Source organism: Nelumbo lutea, chromosome 3, assembly GCF_056320005.1.
Source record: "Nelumbo lutea isolate HS-2025 chromosome 3, American lotus-T2T, whole genome shotgun sequence".
Taxonomy (NCBI): Eukaryota; Viridiplantae; Streptophyta; class Magnoliopsida; order Proteales; family Nelumbonaceae; genus Nelumbo; species Nelumbo lutea.
The window spans coordinates 7636444-7652343 of NC_142686.1; positions in this window are offsets into that span (position 1 = coordinate 7636444).

A 15900-nucleotide genomic window follows, 5' to 3' on the forward strand; every position below is an offset into this window, starting at 1 on the left:
AGTAAATAATTTACATTGATTCACATTAATTTATTATTATTGTAAATAACTAAACTACTATACATTTTTGCTAATCAACAATAATTTTAATAATTTTTGGAAATTATCATAAAATATTGTAATTTATTGTTATTTAATTTACTATTAGTTAATTAGTTATAGACAATTATTAATATTTTGTTGATTGCAATGTTCCCTATAAAACTAGGGCCCTACCCTGCTCCATCCCAAACGGGGCAGGTTTTCTTGAATTTTAAATAGGGATGAGGAAGAGAAAGGGTAGGGACAGGGAAAATATTTTTGCTCCAATTTAGGGACGAGTAAGGGATGGGGCTTTCATATAATTCCCTAAACCGATGGTAAATTAGTGAAATATCAATAGATTTAATATTGATTTGTTAAAGTATCTCTAAGTTTTCCTCATATTTTTATAATCCTAGGATCCCACAATTCCATTTATAAAATACCACAAAATTGCCATAATCCAATTTGTAAAACATCCACAAATTAGATTATTTTTAGGTGGTTGCCTCAGGTTGGGGGAAATTTTGGGGATTCCCCATCCCCAATAGGGAATGGGTGCCTCACCTCGAACTCGCCCCACCACCGAGGACGGGGCGGGGATGGTGTGGAATGTTTGGCTACGAGGGCGAGGGATAGGAAGGAGTGCCTCATCCTATGCATCGCAGAAGGAATGTCACCATGCCTCTCCTCCAAACCCCTTCCTAATTTTTTTTTGTTTTTTCTTTTATTTTTTTTATTTTTTTAAATTTTTAATTCAACATAGTTACCTATTAAACCAATAAGGAAATCACATATGCTTAACTATTTCTAACAACCATAAAAGAAGAGGGGTTTGCTTTTGTAATGTTTAGCCAAGTGGCACCACTTCCTCCTAAATTGTCTCTAATTTCTATTTATCTCCAAATTATCTCCAACTCCTATTTATCCCTTAAATTATCTCTAATTTAGTAGAGAGATTCTCTCCTAAACTCTCTCTAATTCCTATTTATACTCTCCCTACTTTTTATTTATATCTATCTAAAGAAAATTTCAACTAAAAAATTTCATAACTAACTTTAAAATATTTATTCAAAACACAAAAAAAAAACAATTATAATAGATTTAATAATATTCATATTGTTAATAATACTATATTTTTACAAAAATTCATCATGAAATTATGTAGTAACAATATAAATTATAATTTTAGGAATTATTCAATTTAAATAATAAAAATTTAACATTAAAAAACAAAACATTATTTCAATATTTCCATAACTAAATATCTTAAATAACAAAACATTAAAAATAGCTAAATAATTATATTACAAATATTTAATATTGCATAAATAACATTAAAATAAACAAAATTCAAATAATGAAAATTTTAAATATTTTACATATTATTTAAATATTGAAATAACGAAATATTTAACATGACTAAATTTTAAACAGTTAAAATAACGAAATTATGTAATAAATTTAAGAAATTTCTTAAAAGTAAAAATAATTATAATAGTTTTCTTAATATTCATATTATTAATAAGTTAATATTTTACAAAATTAATAATGGATTATGTAATAATCGTACAATTATAATTTATGGATTATTAAATTCAATAAATAATTAATATTTTAAAATTTTAAATAAAAATATTTTTTCAATAACAAAATAATATTGTAAATAACTAATTTCACTTATATCAGTTAATAATTATAGAAAATAACTCTAAAAAATGTATTTATTAGTAATAATTGTCCAATAATAGTGTATATTCATTGTATATTTATATATACTAAAATTAATATTTATTATTGTATTTTTGGTAGATGTGTTTTCAATAATTATTTATAATCCTAATTTTTTTTTGTTATTTAATATGAAATTGTCAATAATTATTGGAGATTAAACAACTATTATTTATTTTTTAGTAATTATATACTTTTTATAATTTATAGATTAATATTTATTAGAGATTAAACTATTATTTGAGATTACACTATTTATTAACTAATTTAGTATATTTTTTTATATTATTATATTTTTGTAGTTATTGTATTTTCATTAGATGTCTATTATATTTTCATTATAAATTTATTTTCAATGATTGTGAACTTTTGGTATAAATTTTCAATAATTATTGAAGATTACACTATTGTTATTTATTAGAAATTAGACTATAAGTTTAGCTGAAATTAGGAGTGTTCAAGGATTGGTTCGGTTCAGTTGCAGGCTATTTTGCCAACTAAATCGATTTGGTCAAGTTGGGAGTTTGTCACCCAAAACTGATCGACCATTAGTTAAAACTCGCCAACTTGGGTTGTGTCGGTTTGGGTCTATTTTTGGATTGGTTTGTTTATTCAAAAGATTTAAACTTAAAAATTATATTTAAATTTCATAAATTATAGTGATATACTTAAAAATTATATTTAAATTCCATGTGACATTTGAATATATTTAATAATATGTATATGCCACATAACCTTTGAATTTATTAAATATACACATATTATGTTGTAACATAAAAAAATGAATGTCACATGGCAATTACACGTGTACAGTATTTTGTTATATTTAAATGCCATGCTTTATTTTGAAAATCATGTTTTGAACTTAACAAATACATTTTACACTTTTTACTTCCATAGTTTCATACTTTCCAAAGTAAGAAAGTTGCAGTTCATTTGGGCTCAAGGTAGGATGAGGCCTGGGATACAAAAATGGGCTGAATTCAGGCCTAGACCATGCCTGAGCCCAAGAATGTATGGTTTGGCATGGGTCTGGGCCCAATGCTTTGTGAGACAAGCATAAGCAAAAGAAAAACAAAAAAAGACGATGGACGAGAAAGGAGACCAAATCAGCCCCCCACAACGTTCCACAGTACATCCCCGCCGTGCATTGGGAATATCATCGGGAGATGTTTCTAATACACGGCAGGGATATGCCGTGGGAGGTTGTGAGGGGCAATCTTGTGGGGGGATGATTTGAATTCACTCCTTTTGTGCATCTGGCGTGGATGCGAGACTTTAGAGGTCTGCACTCTATGAAAGACTCCGAATCTCTTGTCCAACGACTTTTATTTTTTTTCTTCCCGTAATAAAATGTAGATTAATGAGAGTGAAAAGGAAGTAGACTCATCCAAATCGAGGGACGATAACGTTGACAAGGCTACGAAACGCAGATCAACTTGGTAGGCCAATGAGTTAAAGCCATAAAAGCAATCGTTTTTTTTTTTGACAAGTGCAACTTTTCGTCCTGAATATCAAATAAAGATTACAATTTTATAAAATAATAAAAATAAGATAACCTCGGTGAAGGACGCATTAACAGTGGTTGTTGTAGGAAATGGCACCGTTCCACTTCTAGTATACCTATTGGAGAATGGCGGTTCTCGCAGGAAAAAGGACGCATTAACTGTTCTTTATTCATTATGTTCGGTGAAGGAGAACAAAGTCTAAGCTATTCAAGCAAGAAAGTCTTGAGTCCGGTATGGTAGATAAAGCAGCTTTTATGTTGAGCATTCTGGTTTCTGTATCGGATGCGAAAACCGCTTTGGTCAATTAATACAGTATCCCCGTACTGGTAGAGATTGTGGAGGTAGGACATAGAGAAAAAAAGAAGTCGCGACGGCTGTTCTTTTGCAGATTTGCAAAGATAACTTGGTTTACCGAACCATGGTAAGCCGCGAAGGGGCAATACCGTCGTTAGTGGCTTTGTCTCAGTCCGGCATGATTCGCACCAAACAGAAGGTTGGTGAAACAATTATTTCATCCGTTTCTGATTTATTTTTGCTGATTTCCGGTTTTTCGTTCACCTTTTAGTTTGGGTTTTTGAGTGCAAGAGAGTAAAGAACGAAGGGCAGAGGAAGACAATGAATTCATATTTAAAAAAAAAAAGTTATTTTATAAAAATATTATCTTTTATTGATATTTAGGATAAAAAGTTGCCTTATCCGATAGAAACCCTTTTTTAGGGGGGGGTGTAGATTAAAGGCATATCAGATTCATATCGGACGAGAGTGGGGTAGATTTGAGTTGAACCGAGCCGAATAGGAGTTTGGCTCGCGAAGATAGTATAAAGCTCGAGCTCGGTTTGAACTAGAACCTTAAACTTGAATTCGGATGAGTCAAAAACTCGTAAACTTGAACTTAGTTCGGCTCGAGCTCAATTTGAAAAAAATATTTTATAAAAACTGGGATAATCAGCTGTAACCTCATCCCCGTATACGTGACTTCTATAATTACCTGTAATATTAGAACTTGAAACTTCATTTTTAATGATATCACTTGAATCGAATAAAAATGATATTAAATAGTAAACAAATCTTATTTTTTAAAACTTAAATTATTATGAAATTTATACCTTATACATAAAATACAACAAAAATTGCATGAAAAATATGAGACCTTCATATATTATTAATTAAATGATTAGTTTGGAATAACAAAATTCGGTCTCAACCCTAATTGGGATACAAAACTTAGAATTAGAACCAGTATAATCGGTTTGATTCTATGGGGTAGACCGGACCCATTTGACAGCTCTATTAAAATCTCTCACCTCATCAAAACTGACGGTTCGATGGGAGCAAAAAGCTTTTAAGTTACAGGCTTCAAGCATATGAGTCATGATTCATGAACCATAATGGTGAAGTGGTGAACTTTTAAGTGACCTCACAGCGGCTCGGTCTCCAAGTCAACGATTTACGGTTCACTTCAATCTATACTGTAGAGTGAAGAGTGAAGACCCTTACAATTTTGCAAATAATTTTTTATGGTCAACGATTTCTAGATGGCTATGCATTAAGCTGACTTCTTTTCAACAAAATCAAGTTTGCATATTGCAACAACTGGGTATGCACCAATTGAGCTATAGAGAAACAATAAGAGATTGAGTGCACATAGCTGTGCCCGAAGTTCTTGTAAAGTTTCGTATATATCAGAGAGAGGTTTATTTTTCACACTCTATGCATTAATGTCCGCCCATGAATTGGTATCAATTCCGAGCTGACACCTATCTTATTAATACTTTGGGCCTACAAATTCTGACCCTGAACTAAACCATCATTCTCCCAATTTTAAATGGTATTGTATATCAAAAAAATATTAAATATGATTTATTTTCCTTTGATCATTCTTATTTGTAATTAGAATTGGAATCAGATTGGTTATTCTGATTTGGCCTATTCCCGTAACTTATTTGGTTCAAACAAGATTTGGAATTAGAATTGAAATCACATTTTCAAGGGAGGGGAGAGAATGGTTATTCCTTCAAATGGGAGAATGCCATTTCACTAAAAAGGAGAATGAGATTCTAATTCCATTCAATCAAACAAGTGGAATTAAAAAAGCCTATTCCGATTCCAATTTTAAACCTTCATTTCTGCAAACCAAACAGGCCTTATATTCCATTGTTATAAGTTAAAACGACAAAAGAGAAAGAGAGAGATGGGATGAAAATTAATTAAGGGCTGTGATGTAAATTTCCTTCCGCCATTTTTGTCATTCTCCCAATTATTTTAGAGATGGATGCCACAATCAATGTTACAATGACGACGGAAAAGCTTGAAAAGCACATGGGATGTTGGTGGAAAGCTACGCAAAACAGCAAAATCTCCAGCTGGGTGCGTGCATATAGAAGTTGGAACATTCTTTTGGCTTTTCGATATATATATATAATCTTTGACAGAAAAAAAAACAATTGTCTTTTTTGGTTTCATTTTACGACTTTTAGCAAATAAGGGCAACTTTTTGCCCCTGATATCAATAAAAGAATAATATTTTTTATATAATAATTAAAATGGGATATTTTTTTCGAAAAAAATATCAAACCAGGGCAATGGGCACTGTTGCTCGTCTTCCTCCTTTGGCTCTGTATTCATGCGAATGGAACTTTTAAAGAACGGTGAGAGAAATCAAGAATACCGGTGATAAATCGTTGGGTTTCTCTCACATGCACATCTGGAAAAAATATTGTTTCTTCTCGGTGAAATTAACTGCGGAGTGAAATCCGTTAGTTCAACCAACATCCAACAATGTCATCGTCTCCTCCTGAAGCAACTAGTATTTTTCTAGCTTTGCTTTATTCCACTGACTTCAAATTTTCCAATCCATTTATTAATTTTGGCTTAGGATTACCTATTTTGAGAAGTTACATATTGTTTCATATTCTGAAACGTGTTGATTAAAAACTTAAAAAGGGATTTAATTGCCATACTTGGGTTTCCATCTATGATCTCAATTGGCAGTTGGGTGAGTGTCACTATTGTTGCAAAAGTAGTTCCAAATATGAGCTCCTCACATGGAATTTGAGAAACAAACGTTTTATATGTTTAGTATCTCTCCCTTCACTTGGTTTCATTGGGAAACATTTGCTTCAATGACGAACAATATATACAGATGCTAAACAATTAACAACTGATCGAGCATTTGTATATAGGCATAAGACAAATTTCCTTTTTTGTGTTAAAAAAATATTATTTTCTCTTTTTGCCTTAAATCAAACCATTGGATTCCAGGGATTTACAACTTGATCATGAGTTTCACACAAGTCCATTTGCCAAAGCTCTTTAGATTTCTAGTGAAAGTTCCATTTGCATGATTACAAAGGAAGAGGAAGATGAGCAACAGTACCCAATGCCCTTATTTGATATTCACAATGCCCTTATTTGATATTTTTTCAAAACAATACCCAATGACCTTATTTGATATTTTTTCAAAATAGTACCCAATGCCCTTATTTGATATTTTTTCAAGAACTATTTCATTCTGGTTATTATATGAAAAATGTTATTTTTATTGATATTAGGAGCAAAAAGTTGCCTTTATTGGCTAGAAACCCGTTTTTTTTCTTTTACTAACAACACATTTTCCGTATACATCATCATCATCAATAGCATGCCATACAAACATTACACTATTCAATTAGTTTTTTTTTTATGGCTATTTGTCGAGATTGGATTTGCTCCTTACACATGGTGCCTCACACCGACCTCATAGGTACATTCCATTGTGCATTGCCAACATCTCCTATACTTATGTATTATTATTTATAGGAAATATTCTCAATGAGATGGACTTTGCCTTTTTTTATATAAATAAGTTAACAAAGTTGACCGGGTTGATGAATTAGAAATTAACAAACTTCTTATACTAGTGAAGGGTGTTTTTGGATCATCCCTGCAATTGGGCCGGGTTGGCCCGAATCCAACCCGAAAAGTTGGGTTGATGCTCAGTTTAGGGTTAGGGTTGAAATTTATGAACCCGACTTTACTTCAGATTGGGTTAGGATTAACCCTTTTGACTACCGGAACCCGACTCTAAAGTACGTATCATATATAAATATATTATATACATCATATATCATACATTGATTTGCTTATATGCATGATAGTTGTATAGCCCCCAATACATACTATCATTTATTTATTTTTAAGATAATCACTTCATTTAATCCTAATTAGAAATACAAAACCTTAATAACATATTTTATATTTTTGAATATTTTATTCTTTATCTCCTCTATGTTGTTTGCCACCCATAGCTTGATGCCCATAAAAGATCTATTATAGTCATAATAAATTATAGTCATGAAAGGTGATATTGCTACTCCTTGGTCTATCTATTATACACACAACAAAATAAAAGAAATCTGTCTCAACATTGAATTTCATCATGCTTTTAGGGAAGCCAACTGAACTGTTGATTGCCTTGCTAATGAGAGAGTGGATAAAGGTTCTATGACCATTTAGAATCATCTTTCTGACTTAACGGACCACCTGAGAACTTTGATTGCTCAAGACAATCAAGGTCTAACTATTCCAAGAGTCCATTTTTGTAATGAAGCTTAAATTCCCTTTTATTTCTTATTTTATTCCTCTCGTAGTGGGATTGAGGTTATGAGAGAGTGTTTGTATGTAGTTGAATTAGGGCCAAGGGGCTATGTCCTCCCCTGCTCTTGTTTAGAATTTTTTCTCTTTTTCTTTTTGGGTGGGCCTGAAGTGGTAAGGGAGAGCTATGCATGCTTGGGCCATGGGGTAAGATGGGTTAAGTCCTCCCCTGTTATTACAAATTTCCTTTGAAAATGATCAATAAAATTTAAGGTGGTAGCCCCTCCAAAATATATATATATATATATATATATATATATATATATATATATATATATATATATATATATATATATATATATATATATAGTCATTTCAAACACTTCTTTTCTGAATTTTGTACTTAAAGAACCAATAAAAACATCAACAAACAAATACTAATAAAACATAAGATTAATATGTGAAGTGAAAGTTGAGCTAAGATATGAGATTAAGAAGTTCTACGAGATTATAAGGGATGGGAAGAAGGTTAGGTTGGGCCCAACCCTAGCCCAGCCCAACCTGAAGATGACTTTAGATTAGATTAGGATTGAAGGAATTTAGTTAGGGTTAGGGTTGGATAAATTATGTTGAAGGTCGGGTTGAATTAGAGTTAGAGTTGAGAGTTTAAAACTTGGGATTGGGCTAGAGTTGGGCTCAACCGGGCCGGACTTGCAGCCCTACCTGCAGTTGAAATGGATAGCTCCCTAAAGTCCCCGCATGGAGAGGGATTTCAAAATCCTCAAACACAGTCGTGCTTAAATGTTAAATCTGCTAGTTTAATTAGATCCAAATCAACAAGGGAATTCCGAATTTCTGAATCGAGTTAGTTGCAAGATAACATATCAGGACAGAATTGGACAAGTGAATGGTAATGGTTACGTTTGGTCATAAAGCCGCTTGTACCAACAACGTACCATTCATTGTTATAGTTATTGAGTTGTTAGGTAGTGATGACTGACGAGGAAGTGCATGCACAAATCTGAAATTACAGCCCCTACCCTATCAAGTGTGAACTGAATCCTGTTTAAGAATTTAGTATCAATTTACGGTCGATATTCATCTCATCACCAATACAGTGAGGTTAAGAATTCAGCTGGGATGCGCCTGATTAAATATATATATATATATATATATATATATATATATATATATATATAATATTTTAGTTTTTATATGTATTTTCAGAACCCATCCATTTTCATTCAAAACCTACAAACACCACTACACTACGTGGACCTTTCGTCATCTAATGAACGATGGAGCCAGGCAATTGCTTTTGGATTGAGACCCCAAAGCACAAGGGCCATATCATATAAATAGATCCATATGCATGCACAACTAGTACAATTAAAATCATCAACCATTTGACTATTCGAACCGTTAATAGACTCTCTTCAATTTGTAATGGTGCAGGCTCTATCTTACACCTATTGAAACCTTATTATATACTATAAATCCAAAAAATATATAGAGAGAGAGAAACGGGAATGGGACGGCGAGTTGGCCACCTTAATACAGTTCGGATGTAGTAAGTATAATGTTGTAAATACTTTCAATAGTCACTTAATTTCTTTTTTTTTTTTTTTTAACACCTGTCCCTTAAAATATCCTTACCCCATCCTTGAAAAAAATTAAAACCCATTTGTTAAAATATTCATCGAATGATCATTTAGCGTGCTTTACTTATATTGTGCTACTATATCCGATCCCACCATATAACAGCTTTCTCTCAACTTCTCAACGACTTTAAATAGACCATAAGATGATAAGATTAATTTCTAAAATAATAAGAAAAGACGCAGACTTAGGCTTGAGTAATTAACGTGGGTCTAGGCCCGCCTTCCCCTTTTGTATTCATAATTCTCTATCTTTTTCTCTCTCTTATTGATGGGAATAGCTCCCATGTTTATAATTATTGGGGTCATCATGAGTGATCTCTTCATAAGTTACTTAAGTTCGATTCGGCTGGATTTCAACCAAACTTTGAATCGAATTCAAGTCCAATTTATAAGCTTCAAGCCTATATGTATATATATTATAATTTTTAATTATTATAATAATTAATTTTTTAAATATCAAAAAAAATATTTTTATTTTTATAAAACTTTTTTTTCTCAAATTGAACTCGAACCAAACCAAACTCAAACTCAAAGTTCTAACTCGAATCTCATACTATTCGGCTCGACTCGAATCCACCCCTAATTATGCAACGTTCTACTTCTATTATACTTCAAAACTCTAATAAAGAAAAGCATAAATACAACGCGTAAAAGTCCTGATTTGAGGACTTCTGACGACGCATATTCCCAACCATAAAATGGGTCCGGCCCAATCACTCTGGGTCTGGGATATGTAAACTTTAAAACTTTAAAGAGAAGTCCGCGCTTTGGCATGGGCATGAGCCGCATGACTAACCAATTAAATTATAACACGTAGAAGTCTAAAAACTGCGTGAACAAGATACGAGGTATAACCTTTACTAAAAAAATGTTTAACAAATCTAGTATATATATATTTTTTATATTTATATCAAATAAAAGGAATTTGAAGGAAAAAAAAAAAAGAGATGGGCAAATCTCTCATTCAATGGTTCAATCCATAATCTATTGAAACAAGACCCACTACAATCGTCATCCACGGGCCACGGGCCATGGAAATTAAGCTTTCACTGTGTGTATGAGTTACTCCATGGCTTTGGCTAATGTTTTTTTTTTTTTTATTGTTGTTAATTAAGCAGATGTCAAGAGGGTCTATCCCCTTCCACCCGTAATAATGTAATTGGATGCTTATACTGTAACTATAAATTAGGTGTTTACAGTAGCCGAACCTTAAATAAACAAACAAACAGAAACTTAAACAAATAAATAACAAAATATATCGGTAATAGCTTAATTGGACAATAATTGGATAACACACCTCTTAGGTGTAAAGCAATATTCCAGCAGATGAGATTTGATTAGCAACTCACCCAACTAGTTGACTTTTCTCTTGTTGTTATTGTACTGCTTGCTATTTCATCTCTTGTTCTTTCTTTTTTGAGGGATATCGTGTTTAGGTATGTTATCGTGATGACATATATTGGATCAAAAGAGAACTCTGATCCTATTTCTACAAAATGGATTAAGAAGTTTTACATAACTACTACTACTACCAATACTTTCTCTTTCTCTTTCTCTTTTCTTTTTGAAAAAGAATATTTATTTTTTACGATCAATTTTCAAAAGCAAAACCACCATAAAAGGGAAATAAAAGCGTTGGATTGTTTATTTTTCCTACGATTTTGTTGCGTTCAAATGGAGTGTACATTAGAATTCAGTCTCTCACATGTAGTGTCCATAGTAATCCAGTATTAATGGTGTATTTGCTATGGTTGGGTAATAGGGTTGGTGGAGACCTAGGCCATAGGAGTAAATGACCTGGAACCCCCCTTTCTTTAATCACTCAAATAATATCTGCAGACTGCAGTTGAGTCTCAGTGTTCATGTGTACTGGGAATTGAATTTATGTTTATATGCCAGGGCAAGGTTTGGTATGTTTGTATAAACATTAAGGTTAATCATATTCAATATAGTTAGAGATAAAGTAGATGGAAAGAAAAGGTCTTCACATACCACATTTGATTGGATGATGATCAGACGATGGAAGAAATAAAAGTAATTAATCCATCTCTTAGCTTTCTCTTGTTTTGTTAAGCACTACAATGGTGGTAATCACTATATAATTAATCAATGTGAATGTATATAAAAGATGAGACGGGGTAGAATAATGAGTCACTTTAATTCATGGAGTCAAAGTCAACTGACAACGCTACAAGTAAACAGGAATGCGAGAAGTGGAGAGGAAGTAGCGAGACTGGAGGTGAATGAATGGAAAGATTGAAGACTAGCTAGACTCTATCCCTGTGGCTATTGAATTAATTGTTAAAGAAACAGAGGGAGGACTCGTTCTCTCAAGACTCTAAAGGGAAGGGAGACCCAGAATATGCTTGCTTGTCGGATGGTTCGTCTGAACCCTTAAATACGTAGGAAAAATAAAACAAAACAACACTTTATATTCCCAATTGAAGCTTCTAGGAAGGTGGAGGAGAGAGGGAAAGACTAAATATATGTTGAGTGGTGGATGCTCCTTCTACGTTATCATTTGGTAATTGATATGTATGGACTGGCCAAGATTCTCTGCTTATCCTTCCCCTTTGGTGGATCCAAATGGAAATGGAAATGGATAGGTCGGCCACTTGAGTTGCTTCCTTCGCAATTCGCATTTTCCTACGATTCTCTGCTTATTCTTCTTGTCATTGTCAACTTACCACGTGGAGGGTCCTCACGCTTAATCCTTATAATTATGTATATAGAAAATTTGTTGAGCTGTCACATGGATTCCACCACGTGGGGGTAATCAGTACCAAAAATATTGTATTTGGTTTTGATTTTTGAAATTTCAACGGTACTAACTTGACGATTTTGAGCCTAGAGGAGTCTCTTCCTTCATCCTCCTCTCCACTCTTCCACGCGCTTTGCTTTACATAAATTGATTTTACAATTAAAAAAGCAAAACAACAACAACTCAACAAGTGAATCACGTAATTAGACCACGCACGGCAGCAGCAGCACCACTTGATCGGGTGGTACCCGGTAGTAGGATCATGGACCTGCGAACCCATACGAGTGGACGCGGGCGCGGCAAAAGCGAAGGCTCACAAGTCACATATCACATATCACATATAATATTAGCGTAGAAGGCTGACTAACAAGGAATATTTCAGAGAGCAGATTGGTTTTGCCAGGTGGACAGACACGGAAAATCCAAAGACGACAAGGATTGGAAATTGCAACATATAATATTGGTACGAACAAGGACTACTTTCGATCCCGCATCCACAACGACTTCTTGTCACATATCACATATTAAAGGTTAGGTTAATGGTCATAGCATTAGCATAGTCCTTGATTTATTTGATTTTTCCTTTTAATGGATAACTAGGAATTATGGTCACCCAGCGACCTTTTTTTTCTTAAAACTGTAGATGCTTAGATGTCCTAGGGATTGATGAGGGCCGGGCCATTGTCCACTGTTTGTTGCACTGATAAATTCCTCACTTCTCAGGCTACAGACAAAGGCGTACGTGAAAGAAAAATTCATGTCACCTGGAGCAATGCCCTGTAAAGTATAAACATCTTCCAACTCCTTAAAAAACAGCTTAACATCCCTTTGGTTTGTAGAGAATTGGAATGGCTCATCGGAATTGAAATTTCAGTCCCATTTTGGTGGAATGACATTCATCCATTTGAGAGCGAAATGATCATTTTTTTTTCTCTCCCTGATTAAGAATAATAAATCATTTCAATTAATTCTAATGCCGATTCCAATTTTTATGGTTGCGTTTGGAAATGATGCAAATAAGTGTGAATGCAAATATATAGAATGTAAAACAGTTTGTATAAATTGTAAAGTTAGATTAGTTTTGCATTGACAAATTTACCTTCTTATCAAACAGATTTTTTAGTTGTAATTGATGCAAACATGAATTTCAATAAAACATATATTTCTTTTAACAAAAGCCCACTTCAATACAAATTTACTTCTTTTTTATTAATATACTTTTACATCTTATTATCAATATAAATGTTATATTATCAAACACATGTAAAAGTGAATCAGATTTGCACTCTATTTGTATCGTTTTCAAACGCACCCTATAAGAAAAATAAACCATTCTGATTCCAATTTGGATTCCGATTCAGACAGTAATTATCATAAGTGTATCGAGCCGAGACCTTGAATGGATGCTTCTAAATTTCTTTCTCCCTCACTGCTTAGCAAAGCTAGAGGCCCAAAGTCTGCCTAGCCAGCTGCAAGCGGCATGCCGCAAATGGAAATACCGAATTGTCGTGATCCATGATCCATAAATTCCATCTCCTGGAGCTACACAGAAGAAAAAACCAACACAACTACCTGGAACCTTCTCACTGCTTCTCATTCACTGTTTTTATTATCCATAATATGTATTTATAAGTGGGTCCCCACACGCTCTACACTTTGACAGCCATACAACCAAGATATCAATTGGGTGGCCCTACATACTAACTAAGCCATGAATGCATGGATAAAACCCAAATCCTAATCCTCAAACAGAACCAAGCAGAATAGTATGTGGGTCTTTCCCTTCAGTTGGCAGAGATTAACAGAGGCCTCAATTCAAATGCTGTGTGCCTTTATCAAGTCCATGAGATGAGAAGAGAAGGGTAAAAGTGCGGAGTCGGACCGTCGAAGGTCCCACCACATGTACACCTAACCTCCTCCCCCCATGCCCTTTCATCCTAATGCCTATTTGCCTACTTAAAATACAAATTACAGCAATAGGCAAAGACAGTGTATCTCAACTATCAACATATATATGATGATTGCATGGGCCGGGGAGAATACCGATGGGTTGTAGGTCCTAGATCATCACGTTATATATATATATATATATGATGATTGCATGGGCCCGGGAGCATACCGATGGGTTGTAGGTCCTAGATCATCACGTTATATATATATATATATGATGATTGTATGGGCCCGGGAGCATACCGATGGGTTGTAGGTCCTAGATCATCACGTTATATATATATATATATGATGATTGTATGGGCCCGGGAGCATACCGATGGGTTGTAGGTCCTAGATCATCACGTCATGGAAGAAGCATTTGCATTGGCAAGCCAAAATTAATACAACGTACAAAATCATACAAATTTCAAACTAAAGGACTGTTTGGACTCGTATCTGTCAACTCTCCGGTTATCTATTTGGAAATCTACAGGATGAAAGGAAAAATATTTGAGGCATTATTTATGCAAAGTTGGGTGGTGTTTGGTATCAATGTCATTTTATTTAAAAACGGTGCATAAAAAAAAACGATGCAATGAAGAAACATGAAATTCAATGTTTTCAGAGAAAACAACCTATTGTTGCTAGTGGTGCAATGATGTGGCATCATCTTGGTATATGTTTGGCATCGATGTTCTATATAGCACCATTTTCTTTTATGTGTGAGTTGGAAGTACCGTTTTTTGAGAAAACAATATCTTTTTTTTTTTTTGTTTGGAAATATTATTGCCAAGTAGGACGTTTCCTGGAGCAATAACAACATTTTCTGTTTGGTACCAATGCTCCATATTTGTTTTTAGCACTGTTACCCATTATGGAAATTTCACATCACTGCCACATCATGTCTTCGTTGGCATCAACGAGCTCCAATATGAGAAAACGTCGAATTTAGTGTTGCTCTCTATACTACGCATTTTCAATTTCCAAGGCATGGCTTGAGGCATCGTTTTTTATGGAAAAGCGATTCCAAACATATTAATTTTCCTAGAACACCAATTTTTCCAACATAGCGTTGATGTATCACCATTTTCTAGAGTAATGCCATCCATGCCAAACATACACTTGGGCACCGTACAATATACTCCAATGCTGAAAAGATTATACAACACTGGTACTAAACAAAACCAGTGATGTTTTCTAAAAAAACAGCTTATGTGACAACACCAATGACAAAAAAGAAAACCGTTTTTTAAGAAAACAATGATAAAACAGACCCTCATAAACACCGTTTTCTCAAAAAACATGTAGGAAGTAACGACATTGATGCCAATCACCTACTTATTATTTTCCTTCACTTTATAATTTGTTTTGATGTATAAATAGTAAAGAAAACGAAATTATTCTGAAAAAGGGCAAAATATTTTAGGCTGAATAAAAAATTGAAACCACTTTATGTTGCTTGCGGAACCAAACGCAACCCTAGAAATACTTGCATTTATTTTTACTTTTTTTGAACTACGAATTGATCTCCTGCATCCTACATTCCTACCCAGAACGAAAAGAAAACATCTTATGGTTGGCTTAGACAAACGGCCAGATCCCCATCTAACGACCCTAATGAGAAAACAAAAACAGCAACCATGCAGATTGTTGCACCAAATCAATGCAAAACCTTGAAGAAATGAAAGGGTATATAATAAGAAATAAGAAAGTT